The sequence below is a fragment of the Betta splendens genome, chromosome 1, assembly GCF_900634795.4.
Source record: "Betta splendens chromosome 1, fBetSpl5.4, whole genome shotgun sequence".
Taxonomy (NCBI): Eukaryota; Metazoa; Chordata; class Actinopteri; order Anabantiformes; family Osphronemidae; genus Betta; species Betta splendens.
Genome location: NC_040881.3, coordinates 21278957 through 21296559, shown reverse-complemented (window position 1 = coordinate 21296559; position 17603 = coordinate 21278957). Strand labels below are relative to the sequence as shown.

The 17603-nt window shown below is 36.0% G+C and overlaps 1 long non-coding RNA gene across 3 annotated transcripts; it reads left to right on the top strand.

Annotated features, from left to right (window-relative positions):
* Positions 1–522: 522 nt before the first annotated feature.
* LOC129604453 (uncharacterized) lies at positions 523–17603 on the top strand. 3 transcript variants are annotated; one of them, XR_008695341.1, is made up of 4 exons: positions 523–585; positions 943–1062; positions 2523–2642; positions 17589–17603. It is a non-coding gene; the product is annotated as an uncharacterized LOC129604453 (long non-coding RNA). The 3 variants fall into 3 exon arrangements; XR_008695340.1 differs by lacking the exon at positions 17589–17603 and adding an exon at positions 15531–17581 and having other exon boundaries at positions 2523–3217; XR_008695339.1 differs by lacking the exon at positions 17589–17603 and having other exon boundaries at positions 2523–4029.

Here is a 17603-nt window from a genome sequence, read left to right as displayed (position 1 = left end):
TTTATTACAAGTGGTGACATAATATTATCAGCAAGAAAGAAAGGACAGAGCAGCGGTGAGAGGTCACCTGGTCTCCTGCAACAGTATCAGCCTAAGAACCCCATCGTCCCAGACATCATCAAGTCATCCATCGGTTTGTGGGGCTCTGCCCCTTTAAGACTGAGGCACGAGCTTAAAGACCCTGATCCTATGTCAGCTAGACATCTGGTTTCGTTCTAACTTCTGACCTGATACCAGTGGACAACAATAAGTGTTTACTCAGAAGTAAATGTCTGTATCCTGGAGTCTATCCCAGATATTCCTTAGACCATGACTCTGCCAAAATACAAGGGTTATAGAACAGTCATTGCAACCTGTTAACATGACCAGAACAGATTATTGATTCTTCAGAAGTGCAGCAGACACATTATATAAATATATATAATAATATATAATATATATATATAATATATCCGTGACCTGGCCCCGGATAAGCAGTTGAAAATGGATGGATGGATCACACCAGTGACCACATTAACTGGTGACCGACTGGTCCAAATGTGAGTCTCCATCATTCAGTCCTGAACCTGGAGCCTCAGACACAAAGTAAGAACTGATCCAAACTCACTGATATGAATCATTGTTAGTTTATTCTCTGATCTTATAAATTGACTGTATGAATTTCCAGGATGTTCATGTTCTTCTGGATGAACTTCATATGTGTAAACCTAATCATTAAGATAAACATAATGAAACAACAGAGAAATGATTTGTTTGGTCTCAGTGTCTCTAACAGCTGTCAAACACAGAGAACAGCTGGAATCTGATCTGAGAACTGATATAAGTGTGAAACGTTTTGATGATCTGCAGCAGCAGTAGTTTGTGTTTAGAGCCACAGAAATGACTTTGATAAGAGAATTGATTTGTGACTGATGTGATATGAATGAAAACATGTATTTGCAGAGCCCAGAACCAGAGACAAAGAGCCGAACCTCCAGGACCCAGCCGTCTGTCTATGAAGAGTGACTGGTCCATACATGAGCCTCTAAACTTCAGTAATGAACCTGGAGCCTCAGACACAATGTAAGAGACAGTTTCTACTGTTAACTGACCTAATGGAGGATGAAGGCAAAATGATGTCTAAACCACATCTTTAAATATCCCTGCCATTACACTATAGAACCATACATTCTGTGATGTCAGCATTTCATCTTGAAGGAAAGAAGTGATATTTGACATTTTCATTGTATTCTACCAGATCCAGCCTCTTTCCCATTGAAGGCTGGTGTGTGTTTGTGTGTGTGTGTGTGTGTGTGTGTGTGTGTGTGTGTGTGTGTGTGTGTGTGTGTGTGTGTGTGTGTGTGTGTGTGTGTGTGTGTGTGTGTGTTGTGAGAGAGAGAAAGGGTCAGAAAAAGGTCATATTTTGTTTGAAGACTTAGGGATGCTGTGTCTTTCAAGAGGTGCTCGAGTAAATAAATGTGGACTTTGTTGTACACAACACCAAAACAACTGTTAGCTGTATATAACTGTGTAGCACCCATGTATGCTGGGATAGAGATAACGTTAACCCTGAACTCTCAGAGCAACATTTCCATCCTCTGGTGGAAGCAATACGTGTCCTTGTGCGTTTCATTAAGTTCCTTTATCCGGCTCATGAAAGTTAAATAAAGATGTCATATTCTTCTGTAAGTCCTGTACGCCATGCATACATACATATGTTCTTCAGTAAGGTACTCAGACCGTATGATTGTGTTAGTATAACAGGAGTATGGGGTGCCGAATGTAAAAGGAGCACCTATAACTAGTTTTGTCACATTTAACTAAATGACACATGTTTTCTCAAATTTAGTTAAATGTGCAAAAGTCTAAACATAAATGTTAAATCTAAATGTTAAGTGTTAAATCTAAATTCAAATGTTAAATCTAAATGTTAAATTAAAATGTTAAATGATTGCCGGGTGTAAAACTGAATATTTAAGTAGCCTCCCCCTATTATCCCAGATCGGTGACGCAGACTCAAACACCTCGAACAGTACACATAGCGATTATTTAACATTTACATTTAACATTTACATTTAACATTTACATTTACATACATTTAGACTTTTGCACAGTTAACTAAATGTGAGAAAACATGTTGTGTCATTTAGTTAAATGTGAAAAAACTAGTTATAGGTGCTTCTTTTACATTCAGCACCCCATACAGGAGCTCAACACCACAATAGTTTGATCGCTAATGTCCAGATTCATTCGTGACAGATCTCCTAATTGTTATTGGAATGTGTTCTTACAGTGTGTTATTAGGTAGTAGAACAATTTATCATGTGAGAATAGTTTAATTGTATTGGCATTTTCAGAATTACTTATGAAACCTTGATATTCACATGCATTTGATTTTGTTGTTTAATCATTCTTAACCTTCATATTGATTTGAATGATAGAATAATCGCACTGTGTTTGTTATGTTATGGTATGCTAAGTCACACACGTCATTGATTAGGTGGTGATGCAGGTGTTACATCATGTAGGTGTTTTTCTATCAGGTCCCATCAGGGACAAAGATATGATGGACCTGGACCTGGACCCAGCTGTGTGTCCTTCAAGAGCGACCAGTCGAAGGATGCTGATAATAATTTCAATGACCAACCTGTTTCACAGTCACAGTGAGTTGTTTTCACTTTGAATCATTCTGAACAATTTGATGTGAACTTTCTCTGATGATAAACATTTGTTTCTTGTTCTGGTTGATTTGTGTTTGAAGTGTTGATGTGAAGGAGACACTTTCTTCACTCTGATCATTGATCAAATCTCCATCCAGCAGTAGCTAAAGCTCTGATCCTGTAGAGGGTCTCAGAGGCTGCTCCTCTTTTAATGAAATTCTGACGTCAAAGGAAGTAGCTGATCATCTCTGATCAAATCTGTTTATTGACGTCTCTACATGAAGGTTTTGGTCAAATGTCTTGAAGCTTCTTCACTTGCAGCAGTAAATTGAAGTTACTACTGGAAACTTCATTTGTGATGTTCACTTCATCGCTTCATGGACCTTTACCTTGTGTGTGTCTCTATGTGGACTCATTAGTGGGAGAGCTGAACAGCTCTCGCACTATTGTTATCTTCGGTCTTTATTATCACAGTGAATGCTGCAAAGCATTCACTGTATTGTTTTTCTAAGCTTTATTATTATCACAGTGAATGCTGCAAAGCATTCACTGTATTGTTTTTCTAAGCTTTATTATTAGTGGGAGAGCTGAACAGCTCTCACACTATTGATATCTTCGCTCTTTATTAGTGGGAGAGCTGAACAGCTCTCACACTATTGAGATCTTCGCTCTTTATTATTAGTGGGAGAGCTGAACAGCTCTCACACTATTGATATCTTCGCTCTTTATTAGTGGGAGAGCTGAACAGCTCTCACACTATTGATATCTTCGCTCTTTATTTTTCTTATTATTATTATTTCGCCACGTTTTTCGGTCGCTTTCATCGTCTCAACGCTTCGTCGTAGAATCGCCGTTCAACTTTCTAAACGTGTGTCGTCTTTAGGAGATGGGGGCTATTACTTTTCACGTTTTCAGCTTTTCAACTTTTAACGTTATTAAACTTTTTCTGTTGTTTTTTTTATAATGGTCGTCTATGGGAATCGTCGTTCAACTTTTTGTCAACTTTCCTCTTTTCGTCAGCTTCTGTCATCGTCATACTTTGGCGTAGAAACGTCATTTCAACGTCAAAAGCGTCTATCATCTTTCAGCGTTCTCCGTGTAAATCAGCGTCCTCGTATCTTTTATAGTTTTCGACTATGAGCGTTTAAATATCGTGTGGTTTTTGTTAAATTTTCAGCTTTTCCATTAGTGTGTATTGCGTCTGCTAGAGTGCGTGATGTCACAGCTACAGTGAGAAGGTGCGCTTTTTTAAGACAGAACTTCTGTCTCTAACTCGTCACTACAGCCACAATTTTTACTCTATCAACGTAATTACTTCACTAAATCGTAGTCATACTTGTCTTCTTTCTAATGATGTGTCTGGCTTTACCCTCAGACCTATACTTTAGTCGCTATCAACCTCAAAGTGCAGAGAGATCCCGAAATTCTCCCCTAGACTCTAATGATAATTTTCGGCAGACGTCTGGGGAGAAAAACAGAGGAGACATATTTTGAAATTGCCACTGTGGCTACAAGCTTTTATCCTTAAATATAAAATTCACACCATTTGCTCATTGAAGCCTTGGGACTCGTAAAATGAAATAATTTTTGTGATAACTATCATGGTTTAGCTGGAACAAGCCTGTTTATACAGGGTGAAACTCTGCTTTTACAGAGCAGAGTGAGCCTGATTTTCCCGCCTTTCGTCTCCATGGCGACGGCGCAGCTGCAGATTTGACTGACAGGTCAAACTGCTGATGCTCAGTGTACAGAGCAGTTCCATGCTTGTTACTGATTAGTCAACCACACTATTGGATTGTGTAGTGATTAAGCACGCACTTCCTCTAAATCCTTTCAAAATAAAAGCACCAAGCCAAATAATTAGCTTTAATAGCAGTATTTCTGCTTTTAGATGGGTAATTATGACTTTTTAAAGATAGATTAACAGTTTAGTAATTACCCACACATGCTTCCTCTAAATCCTTTCAAAATAAAAGCACCAATGCCAATTATTAGCTTTAACTGCACTGTTCTTGCCTTTGAGTGGGTAATTATGATTATTTAAAAACTAATTGACAGTTACGCTATTACCCCCACACATTTCCTCTAAATCCTTTCAAAATAAAAGCACCAATTACAATTTATTACCTTTAATGGCAAGATTGATTAGAACATTTCTGGTTCTGAATACTTACCAATCGTTAATGAGACTACTTTAGAGTTCAGTAAATAACCACTCACACTTATTAGGGTGCTTTTATTCTGAAAGGGCTTAATCTAAATCTTTTGCTTTAATAGGGCTATTCTTGCTATTTTATGATAAATTATGACTATCTAATGACTATTTTATAGTTTAGTAATCGCCCACACACAACCTCTAAATCCTTTCAAAATAAAAGCACCAATGTAATTTATTACCTTAAATGGCAAGATTTTCGTTTCTGACTGGTAAATTTCTACTAGTTATTAAACTATTACACAGTTAGGTAATTATTTACAAATATTTTCTTCAAATTAAAAAGATAGTCAGCTTATTTATGATTGTCAACAATGCACCTTGGTCAACTTTTTAATCTTTGACATCTTTTAACCTTGGTCAACTTTTGAATCATTGTCATCTCTTTAATATTGTCATAGTATGACCTTATACATCTTTTTAATCATCATCTTTTTAATCGCCATCTTCTGTCATCGTTTTAATTTTTTCAACGTTTTCTCGTTTTCATCGTTTTCATCGTTTTCATCGTTTTGCCGTAGTCAACTTTTTGACGTCAGCAGCTTAATCAGCGTTTGTCATCGTTACGGCAGCAGATCAGCTCTCCCACGTAATTTCTCGAGAAATTACTTTTTCTAGTTTTTCTTATTATTTCGCCCTGTTTTTCGGTCGCTATCTACTTCTCAACGCTTCATCGTAGAATCATCGTTCAACGTTCTAAACGTGTGTCATCGTTAGACGATGCAGGCTATTACTTTTCACGTTTTCAGCTTTTCAACTTTTAACGTTATTCAACAATTTTCGTCGTTTTTTTATAATGGTCGTCTATGGGAATCATCGTTCAACTTTTTGTCAACTTGCCTCTTTTCGTCAGCTTCTGTCATCGTCATACTTTGGCGTAGAAACGTCAATTCAACGTCAAAAGCGTCTATCATCTTTCAGCGTTCTCCGTTTAAATCAGCGTCCTCGTATCTTTTATAGTTTTCGACTTGTGAGCGTTTAAATATCGTGTGGTTTTTGTTAAATTTTCAGCTTTTCCATTAGTGTGTATTGGGTCAGTTAGAGTGCGTGATGTCACAGCTACAGTGAGAAGGTGCGCTTTTTTAAGACAGAACTTCTGTCTTTAACTTGTCACTACAGCCACAATTTTTACTCTATCAACGTAATTACTTCACTAAATCGTAGTCATAATTGTCCTCTTTCTAATGATGTGTCTGGATATACCCTCAGACCTATACTTTAGTCGCTATCAACCTCAAAGCGCAGAGACATCCTGAAATTCTCCCATAGACTCTAATGATAATATTTGGCAGACGTCTGGGGAGAAAAACAGAGGAGATGTATTTTAAATTTGCCACTGTGGCTACAAGCTTTTGTCCTTAAACATAAAATTCACACCATTTGCTCATTGAAGCCTTGGGACTCGTAAAATGAAATAATTTTTGTGATAACTATCATGATTTAGCTGGAACAAGCCTGTTTATACAGGGTGAAACTCTGCTTTTACAGAGCAGAGTGAGCCTGATTTTCCCGCCTTTCGTCTCCATGGCGACGGCGCAGCTGCAGATTTCACTGACAGGTCAAACTGCTGATGCTCAGTGTAGACAGAAGTTCCATGCTTATTACTGATCACTCAACTACACTATTGGATTGTGTAGTAATTAAGCACACACTTCCTCTAAATCCTTTCAAAATAAAAGCACCAAGCCAAATAATTATCTTTAATAGCAATATTTCTGCTTTTAGATGGGTAATTATGACTATTTAAAGATAGATTAACAGTTTAGTAAATACCCACACATGCTTCCTCTACATCCTTTCAAAATAAAAGCACCATTGCCAATTATTAGGTTTAACTGCACTGTTTTTGCCTTTGAATGGGTAATTATGATTATTTAAAGACTAATTGACAGTTACGCTATTACCCCCACACATTTCTTCTAAATCCTTTCAAAATAAAAGCACCAATTACAATTCATTACCTTAAATGGCAAGATTTTTGTTTCTGACTGGTAAATTTCTACTACTTATTAAACTATTACACAGTTAGGTAATGCTTTACAAATACTTTCTTCAAATCAAAAAGATAGTCAGCTTATTTATGATTGTCAACAATGCACCTTGGTCAACTTTTTAATCTTTGACATCTTTTCAGCTTGGTCAAATTAGGAATTTTTTTAAATCGCCATCTTTTGTCATCGTTTTATTCTTTGTCAACGTTTTCTCGTTTTCATCGTTTTCATCTTTTTGCCGTAGTCAACTTTTGGACGCAGTCAACTTTTTGACGTCAGCAGCTTAATCAGCGTTTGTCATCGTTGCGGCAGCAGATCAGCTCTCCCACGTAATTTCTCGAGAAATTACTTTTTCTAGTTTTTCTTCTTATTTCGCCCCGTTTTTCGGTCGCTTTCATCGTCTCAACGCTTCGTCGTAGAATCGCCGTTCAACTTTCTAAACGTGTGTCGTCTTTAGGGGATGGGGGCTATTACTTTTCACGTTTTCAGCTTTTCAACTTTTAACGTTATTCAACGTTTTTCGTCGTTTTTTTATAATGGTCGTCTATGGGAATCATCGTTCAACTTTTTGTCAACTTGCCTCTTTTCGTCAGCTTCTGTCATCGTCATACTTTGGCGTAGAAACGTCATTTCAACGTCAAAAGCGTCTATCATCTTTCAGCGTTCTCCGTGTAAATCAGCGTCCTCGTATCTTTTATAGTTTTCGACTTGTGAGCATTTAAATATGGTGTGGTTTTTGTTAAATTTTCAGCTTTTCCATTAGTGTGTATTGGGTCAGTTAGAGTGCGTGATGTCACAGCTACAGTGAGAAGGTGCACTTTTTTAAGACAGAACTTCTGTCTCTAACTCGTCACTACAGCCACAATTTTTACTCTATCAACATAATTACTTCACTAAATCGTAGTCATACTTGTCTTCTTTCTAATGATGTGTCTGGATATACCCTCAGACCTATACTTTAGTCGCTATCAACCTCAAAGCGCAGAGAGATCCCGAAATTCTCCCATAGACTCTAATGATAATTTTCGGCAGACGTCTGGGGAGAAAAACAGAGGAGACATATTTTGAAATTGCCACTGTGGCTACAAGCTTTTATCCTCAAACATAAAATTCACACCATTTGCTCATTGAAGCCTTGGGACTCGTAAAATGAAATAATTTTTGTGATAACTATCATGGTTTAGCTGAAACAAGCCTGTTTATATAGGGTGAAACTCTGCTTTTACAGAGCAGAGTGAGCCTGATTTTCCCGCCTTTCGTCTCCATGGCGACGGCGCAGCTGCAGATTTCACTGACAGGTCAAACTGCTGATGCTCAGTGTAGACAGCAGTTCCATGCTTATTACTGATTACTCAACTACACTATTGGATTGTATAGTAATTAAGCACACACTTCCTCTAAATCCTTTCAAAATAAAAGCACCAAGCCAAATAATTAGCTTTAATAGCAATATTTAAACTTTTAGATGGGTAATTATGACTATTTAAAGATAGATTAACAATTTAGTAATTACCCACACATGCTTCCTCTAAATCCTTTCAAAATAAAAGCACCAATGCCAATTATTAGCTTTAACTGCACTGTTTTTGCCTTTGAATGGGTAATTATGATTATTTAAAGACTAATTGACAGTTACGCTATTACCCCCACACATTTCCTCTAAATCCTTTCAAAATAAAAGCACCAATTACAATTTATTACCTTTAATGGCAAGATTGATTAGAAACTTTGTGGTTCTGAATACTTGCCAATCGTTATAGAGACTACTTTAGAGTTCAGTAAATAGCCACTCAAACTTATTAGGGTGCTTTTATTCTGAAAGGGCTAAATCTAAATCTTTTGCTTTAATAGGGCTATTCTTGCTATTGGATGATAAATTATGACTATCTAATGACTATTCTATAGTTTAGTAATCACCCACACACAACCTCTAAATCCTTTCAAAATAAAAGCACCAATGTAATTTATTACCTTAAATGGCAAGATTTTTGTTTCTGACTGGTAAATTTTTACTAGTTATTAAACTATTACACAGGTAATTATTTACAAATACTTTCTTCAAATTAAAAAGCTAGTCAGCTTATTTATGATTGTCAACAATGCACTCTGGTCAACTTTTTAATCTTTGATATATTTTTTACCTTGGTCAACTTTTGAATCATTGTCATATTTTAATCTTGTCTTAGTATGACATTGGTCATCTTTTTATTCATCATCTTTTTAATCGCCATCTTTTGTCATCGTTTTATTCTTTGTCAACGTTTTCTCGTTTTCATCGCTTTGCCGTAGTCAACTTTTGGACGTAGTCAACTTTTTTGACGTCAGCAGCTTAATCAGCGTTTGTCATCGTTGCGGCAGCAGATCAGCTCTCCCACGTAATTTCTCGAGAAATTACTTTTTCTAGTTAGTGGGAGAGCTGAACAGCTCTCACACTATTGAGATCTTCGCTCTTTATTATTAGTGGGAGAGCTGAACAGCTCTCACACTATTGAGATCTTCGCTCTTTATTATTATTAGTGGGAGAGCTGAACAGCTCTCACACTATTGAGATCTTCGCTCTTTATTATTATTATTCTTATTATTTCGCCCCGTTTTTCGGTCGCTATCTACTTCTCAACGCTTCAACGTAGAATCATCGTTCAACGTTCTAAACGTGCGTCATCGTTAGACGATGCAGGCTATTACTTTTCACGTTTTCAACTTTTAAACTTTTAACGTTATTCAACGTTTTTCGTCGTTTTTTTATAATGGTCGTCTATGGGAATCATCGTTCAACTTTCTGTCAACTTCCCTCTTTTCATCAGCGTCTATCATCGTCATACTTTGGCGTAGAAACGTTATTTCAACGTCAAAAGCATCTATCATCTTTCATCGTTCTCCGTGTAAATCAGCGTCCTCGTATCTTTTATAGTTTTCAACTTGCGAGCGTTTAAATATCGTGTGGTTTTAGTTAAATTTTCAGCTTTTCCATTAGTGTGTATTGGCTCTGCTAGAGTGCGTGATGTCACAGCTACAGTGAGAAGGTGCGCTTTTTTAAGACAGAACTTCTGTCTCTAACTCGTCACTACAGCCACAATTTTTACTCTATCAACGTAATTACTTCTCTAAATCGTAGTCATACGTGTCTTCTTTCTAATGATGTGTCTGGATATACCCTCAGACCTATACTTTAGTCACTATCGACCTCAAAGTGCAGAGAGATACTGAAATTCTCCCATTGACTCTAATGATAATTTTTGGCAGACGTCTGAGGAGAAAAACAGAGGAGACATATTTTGAAATTGCCACTGTGGCTACAAGCTTTTGTCCTTAAACATAAAATTCACACCATTTGCTCATTGAAGCCTTGGGACTCGTAAAATGAAATAATTTTTGTGATAACTATCATGGTTTAGCTGAAACAAGCCTGTTTATACAGGGTGAAACTCTGCTTTTACAGAGCAGAGTGAGCCTGATTTTCCCGCCTTTCGTCTCCATGGCGACGGCGCAGCTGCAGATTTCACTGACAGGTCAAACTCCTGATGCTCAGTGTAGACAGCAGTTCCATGCTTGTTACTGATTACTCAACTACACTATTGGATTGTGTAGTAATTAAGCACACACTTCCTCTAAATCCTTTCAAAATAAAAGCACCAAGCCAAATAATTGGCTTTAATAGCAATATTTCTGCTTTTAGATGGGTAATTATGACTGTTTAAATATAGATTAACAGTTTAGTAATGACCCACACATGCTTCCTCTACATCCTTTCAAAATAAAAGCACCAATGCCAATTATTAGCTTTAACTGCACTGTTTTTGCCTTTGAATGGGTAATTATGATTATTTAAAGATTAGTTGACAGTTACGCTATTACCCCCACACATTTCCTCTAAATCCTTTCAAAATAAATGCACCAATTACAATTTTTTACTTTTAATGGCAAGATTGATTAGAAAGTTTGTGGTTCTGAATACTTACCAATCGTTAATGAGACTACTTTAGAGTTCAGTAAATAGCCACTCAAACTTATTAGGGTGCTTTTATTCTGAAAGGGCTAAATCTAAATCTTTTGCTTTAATAGGGCTATTGTTGCTATTGAATGATAAATTATGACTATCTAATGACTATTTTATAATTTAGTAATCACTCACACACAACCTCTAAATCCTTTCAAAATAAAAGCACCAATGTAATTTATTATCTTAAATGGCAAGATTTTTGTTTCTGACTGGTAAATTTTTAATGGTTATTAAACTATTACACAGTTAGGCAATTATTTACAAATACTTTCTTCAAATCAAAAAGATAGTCATCTTATTTATGGTTGTTAACAATGCACCTTGGTCAACTTTTTAATCTTTGACATCTTTTAACCTTGGTCAACTTTTGAATCATTGTCATATTTTAATCTTGTCCTAGTATGACATTGGTCATCTTTTTAATCGCCATCTTTTGTCATCGTTTTATTCTTTGTCAACGTTTTCTCGTTTTCATCGCTTTGCCGTAGTCAACTTTTGGACGTAGTCAACTTTTTTGACGTCAGCAGCTTAATCAGCGTTTGTCATCGTTGCGGCAGCAGATCAGCTCTCCCACGTAATTTCTCGAGAAATTGCTTTTTCTAGTTATTCTTATTATTTCGCCCCGTTTTTCGGTCGCTATCTACTTCTCAACGCTTCATCGCAAAATCATCGTTCAACGTTCTAAACGTGTGTCATCGTTAGACGATGCAGGCTATTACTTTTCACGTTTTCAGCTTTTCAACTTTTAACGTTATTCAACGTTTTCCGTTGTTTTTTTATAATGGTCGTCTATGGGAATCATCGTTCAACTTTCTGTCAACTTCCCTCTTTTCATCAGCGTCTATCATCGTCATACTTTGGCGTAGAAACGTCATTTCAACGTCAAAAGCGTCTATCATCTTTCAACGTTCTCCGTGTAAATCAGCGTCCTCGTATCTTTTATAGTTTTCGACTTGTGAGCGTTTAAATATCGTGTGGTTTTTGTTAAATTTTCAGCTTTTCCATTAGTGTGTATTGGGTCAGTTAGAGTGCGTGATGTCACAGCTACAGTGAGAAGGTGCGTTTTTTTAAGACAGAACTTCTGTCTCTAACTCGTCACTACAGCCACAATTTTTACTCTATCAACATAATTACTTCACTAAATCGTAGTCATACTTGTCTTCTTTCTAATGATGTGTCTGGATATACCCTCAGACCTATACTTTAGTCGCTATCAACCTCAAAGCGCAGAGAGATCCCGAAATTCTCCCATAGACTCTAATGATAATTTTTGGCACACGTCTGGGGAGAAAAACAGAGGAGACATATTTTGAAATTGCCACTGTGGCTACAATCTTTTATCCTCAAATATAAAATTCACACCATTTGCTCATTGAAGCCTTGGGACTCGTAAAATGAAATAATTTTTGTGATAACTATCATGGTTTAGCTGGAACAAGCCTGTTTATACAGGGTGAAACTCTGCTTTTACAGAGCAGAGTGAGCCTGATTTTCCCGCCTTTCGTCTCCATGGCGACGGCGCAGCTGCAGATTTCACTGACAGGTCAAACTGCTGATGCTCAGTGTAGACAGCAGTTCCATGCTTATTACTGATTACTCAACTACACTATTGGATTGTGTAGTAATTAAGCACACACTTCCTCTAAATCCTTTCAAAATAAAAGCACCAAGCCAAATAATTAGCTTTAATAGCAATATTTCAACTTTTAGATGGGTAATTATGACTATTTAAAGATACATTAACAGTTTAGTAATTACCCACACGTGCTTCCTCTACATCCTTTCAAAATAAAAGCACCAATTCCAATTATTAGCTTTAACTGCACTGTTTTTGCCTTTGAATGGGTAATTATGATTATTTAAAGACTAGTTGACAGTTACGCTATTACCCCCACACATTTCCTCTAAATCCTTTCAAAATAAAAGCACCAATTACAATTTTTTACTTTTAATGGCAAGATTGATTAGAAAGTTTGTGGTTCTGAATACTAACCAATCGTTAATGAGACTACTTTAGAGTTCAGTAAATAGCCACTCAAACTTATTAGGGTGCTTTTATTCTGAAAGGGCTAAATCTAAATCTTTTGCTTTAATAGGGCTATTCTTGCTATTGAATGATAAATTATGACTATCTAATGACTATTTTATAGTTTAGTAATTGCCCACACACAACCTCTAAATCCTTTCAAAATAAAAGCACCAATGTAATTTATTACCTTAAATGGCAAGATTTTTGTTTCTGACTGGTAAATTTCTACTAGTTATTAAAATATTACACAGTTAGGTAATTATTTACAAATACTTTCTTCAAATCAAAAAGATAGTCAGCCTATTTATGATTGTCAACAATGCACATTGGTCAACCTTTTAATCTTTGACATCTTTTAACCTTGGTCAACTTTTGAATCATTGTCATCTCTTTAATATTGTCATAGTATGACCTTGGTCATCTTTTTAATCATCATCTTTTTAATCGCCATCTTTTGTCATCGTTTTAATCTTTGTCAACGTTTTCTCGTTTTCATCGTTTTCATTGTTTTGCCGTAGTCAACTTTTTGACGTCAGCAGCTTAATCAGCGTTTGTCATCGTTGCGGCAGCAGATCAGCTCTCCCACGTAATTTCTTGAGAAATTACTTTTTCTAGTTATTATTATTATTCTTATTATTTCGCCCCGTTTTTCGGTCGCTATCTACTTCTCAACGCTTCATCGCAGAATCATCGTTCAACGTTCTAAACGTGCGTCATCGTTAGACGATGCAGGCTATTACTTTTCACGTTTTCAGCTTTTCAACTTTTAACGTTATTCAACGTTTTCCGTCGTTTTTTTATAATGGTCGTCTATGGGAATCATCGTTCAACTTTCTGTCAACTTCCCTCTTTTCATCAGCGTCTATCATCGTCATACTTTGGCGTAGAAACGTCATTTTAACGTCAAAAGCGTCTATCATCTTTCAACGTTCTCCGTGTAAATCAGCGTCCTCGTATCTTTTATAGTTTTCGACTTGTGAGCGTTTAAATATCGTGTGGTTTTTGTTAAATTTTCAGCTTTTCCATTAGTGTGTATTGGCTCTGTTAGAGTGCGTGATGTCACAGCTACAGTGAGAAGGTGCGCTTTTTTAAGACAGAACTTCTGTCTCTAACTCGTCACTACAGCCACAATTTTTACTCTATCAACATAAGTACTTCACTAAATCGTAGTCATACTTGTCTTCTTTCTAATGATGTGTCTGGATATACCCTCAGACCTATACTTTAGTCGCTATCAACCTCAAAGCGCAGAGAGATCCCGAAATTCTCCCATAGACTCTAATGATAATTTTCGGCAGACGTCTGGGGAGAAAAACAGAGGAGACATATTTTGAAATTGCGACTGTGGCTACAAGCTTTTGTCCTTAAACATAAAATTCACACCATTTGCTCATTGAAGCCTTGGGACTCGTAAAATGAAATAATTTTTGTGATAACTATCATGGTTTAGCTGGAACAAGCCTGTTTATACAGGGTGAAACTCTGCTTTTACAGAGCAGAGTGAGCCTGATTTTCCCGCCTTTCGTCTCCATGGCGATGGCGCAGCTGCAGATTTCACTGACAGGTCAAACTGCTGATGCTCAGTGTAGACAGCAGTTCCATGCTTATTACTGATTACTCAACTACACTATTGGATTGTGTAGTAATTAAGCACACACTTCCTCTAAATCCTTTCAAAATAAAAGCACCAAGCCAAATAATTAGCTTTAATAGCATTATTTCAACTTTTAGATGGGTAATTATGACTATTTAAAGATAGATTAACAGTTTAGTAATTACCCACGCGTGCTTCCTCTACATCCTTTCAAAATAAAAGCACCAATGCCAATTATTAGCTTTAACTGCACTGTTTTTGCCTTTGAATGGGTAATTAAAGACTAATTGACAGTTACGCTATTACCCCCACACATTTCCTTTAAATCCTTTCAAAATAAAAGCACCAATTACAATTTATTACCTTTAATGGCAAGATTGATTAAAATAATTTGTGGTTCTGAATACTTACCAATCGTTAATGGGACTACTTTAGAGTTCAGTAAATAGCCACTCAAACTTATTAGGGTGCTTTTATTCTGAAAGGGCTAAATCTAAATCTTTTGCTTTAATAGGGCTATTCTTGCTATTGAATGATAAATTATGACTATCTAATGACTATTTTATAATTTAGTAATTGCCCACACACAACCTCTAAATCCTTTCAAAATAAAAGCACCAATGTAATTTATTACCTTAAATGGCAAGATTTTTGTTTCTGACTGGTAAATTTCTACTAGTTATTAAAATATTACACAGTTAGGTAATTATTTACAAATACTTTCTTCAAATCAAAAAGATAGTCAGCTTATTTATGATTGTCAACAATGCCCCTTGGTCAACTTTTTAATCTTTGACATCTTTTAACCGTGGTCAACTTTTGAATCATTGTCATCTCTTTAATATTGTCATAGTATGACCATGGTCATATTTTTAATCATCATTTTTTTAATCGCCATCTTTTGTCATCGTTTTAATCTTTGTCAACGTTTTCTCGTTTTCATCGTTTTCATCGTTTTGCCGTAGTCAACTTTTTGACGTCAGCAGCTTAATCAGCGCTTGTCCTCGTTGCGGCAGCAGATCAGCTCTTCCACGTAATTTCTCGAGAAATTACTTTTTCTAGTTATTATTATTTTTCTTCCCCCCGTTTTTCTGCATCTAACTAGTCCCGCATACTTTCAGCTACAGAAACGATTCCAATATCAAAATGTTCAGCTTTTTAAGGAGAAGTGTGCTATTACTTTTCTCATTCATATGTTTCATATTTTTCAAGTTATTAAGCTTTTTTTAACTTTTTTTTCCCATTGAAATGAATGGGAACAACTTTTCAAATTCTCTTCAGCTTTGTCTACTTTCAGCTTTAACTACTTCCGCATACTTTAGGCTACAGACACCATTTAAACTACAAAATAATCTTCAACTATTCAACTATTAATCTTCCAGAAATCGTTAAAATATCTTTAATAGTTTCTGATTTATAGCAGTTTAAATATTGGGTGGTTTTTGGTCAATTTTCATCTTTTCCATTAGTGTGTATTGGGTTATTTAGAGTGTGTGATGTCACAGCCAGAGTGCGAGGGGACGTTTTTTTAAGATAGAACTTCTGTCTTTAACTCGTCACTACAGCCACAATTTTCACTCTATCAATGTAATTATTTCAGTAAATCGTAGTCATACTTGTCTTCTTTCTAATGATGTGTCTGGCTTTACTCTCAGACCTATACTTTAGTCGCTATCAACCTCAAAGCGCAGAGAGATCCCGAAATTCTCCCATAGACTCTAATGATAATTTTCGGCAGACGTCTGGGGAGAAAAACAAGAGGAGAAGTATTTTGAAATTGCGACTGCGGCTACAAACATTTGTCCTCAAACATAAAATTCACACCATTTGCTCATTGAAGACTTGGGACTCGTAAAATGAAATAATTTTTGTGATATCTATTATGGTTTAGCTGGAACAAGCCTGTTTATACAGGGTGAAACTCTGCTTTTACAGAGCAGAGTGAGCCTGATTTTCCCGCCTTTCGTCTCCATGGCGACGGCGCAGCTGCAGATTTGACTGACAGGTCAAAATCCTGATTCTCAGTGTAGACAGCAGTTCCATGCTTATTACTGGTTACTCATCTACACTATTGGATTGTGTAGTAATTAAGCACACACTTCCTCTAAATCCTTTCAAAATAAAAGCACCAAGCCAAATATTTAGCTTTAATAGCAATATTTCTGCTTTTAGATGGGTAATTATGACTTTTTAAAGATAGATTAACAGTTTAGTAATTACCCACACATGCTTCCTCTACATCCTTTCAAAATAAAAGCACCAATGCCAATTATTAGCTTTAACTGCACCATTTTTGCCTTTGAATGGTTAATTATGATTATTTAAAGACTAATTGACAGTTACGCTATTACCCCCACACGTTTCCTCTAAATCCTTTCAAAATAAAAGCACCAATTACAATTTATTACCTTTAATGGCAAGATTGATTAAAAACTTTGTGGTTCTGAATACTTGCCAATCGTTATAGAGACTACTTTAGAGTTCAGTAAATAGCCACTCAAACTTATTAGGGTGCTTTTATTCTGAAAGGGCTGAATCTAAATCTTTTGCTTTAATAGGGCTATTGTTGCTATTGAATGATAAATTATGACTATCTAATGACTATTTTATAGTTTAGTAATCACCCACACACAACCTCTAAATCCTTTCAAAATAAAAGCACCAATGTAATTTATTACCTTAAATGGCAAGATTTTTGTTTCTGACTGGTAAATTTTTACTAGTTATTAAACTATTACACAGGTAATTATTTACAAATACTTTCTTCAAATTAAAAAGCTACTGTAGTCAGCTTATTTATGATTGTCAACAATGCACTCTGGTCAACTTTTTAATCTTTGATATATTTTTTACCTTGGTCAACTTTTGAATCATTGTCATATTTTAATCTTGTCTTAGTATGACATTGGTCATCTTTTTATTCATCATCTTTTTAATCGCCATCTTTTGTCATCATTTTATTCTTTGTCAACGTTTTCATCGTTTTCATCGTTTTGCCAAAGTCAACTTTTTGACGTCAGCAGCTTAATCAGCGTTTGTCATCGTTGCGGCAGCAGATCAGCTCTCCCACGTAATTTCTCGAGAAATTACTTTTTCTAGTTCTTCATGGTTCCTCCACAGAGTGGACCAGCAGAT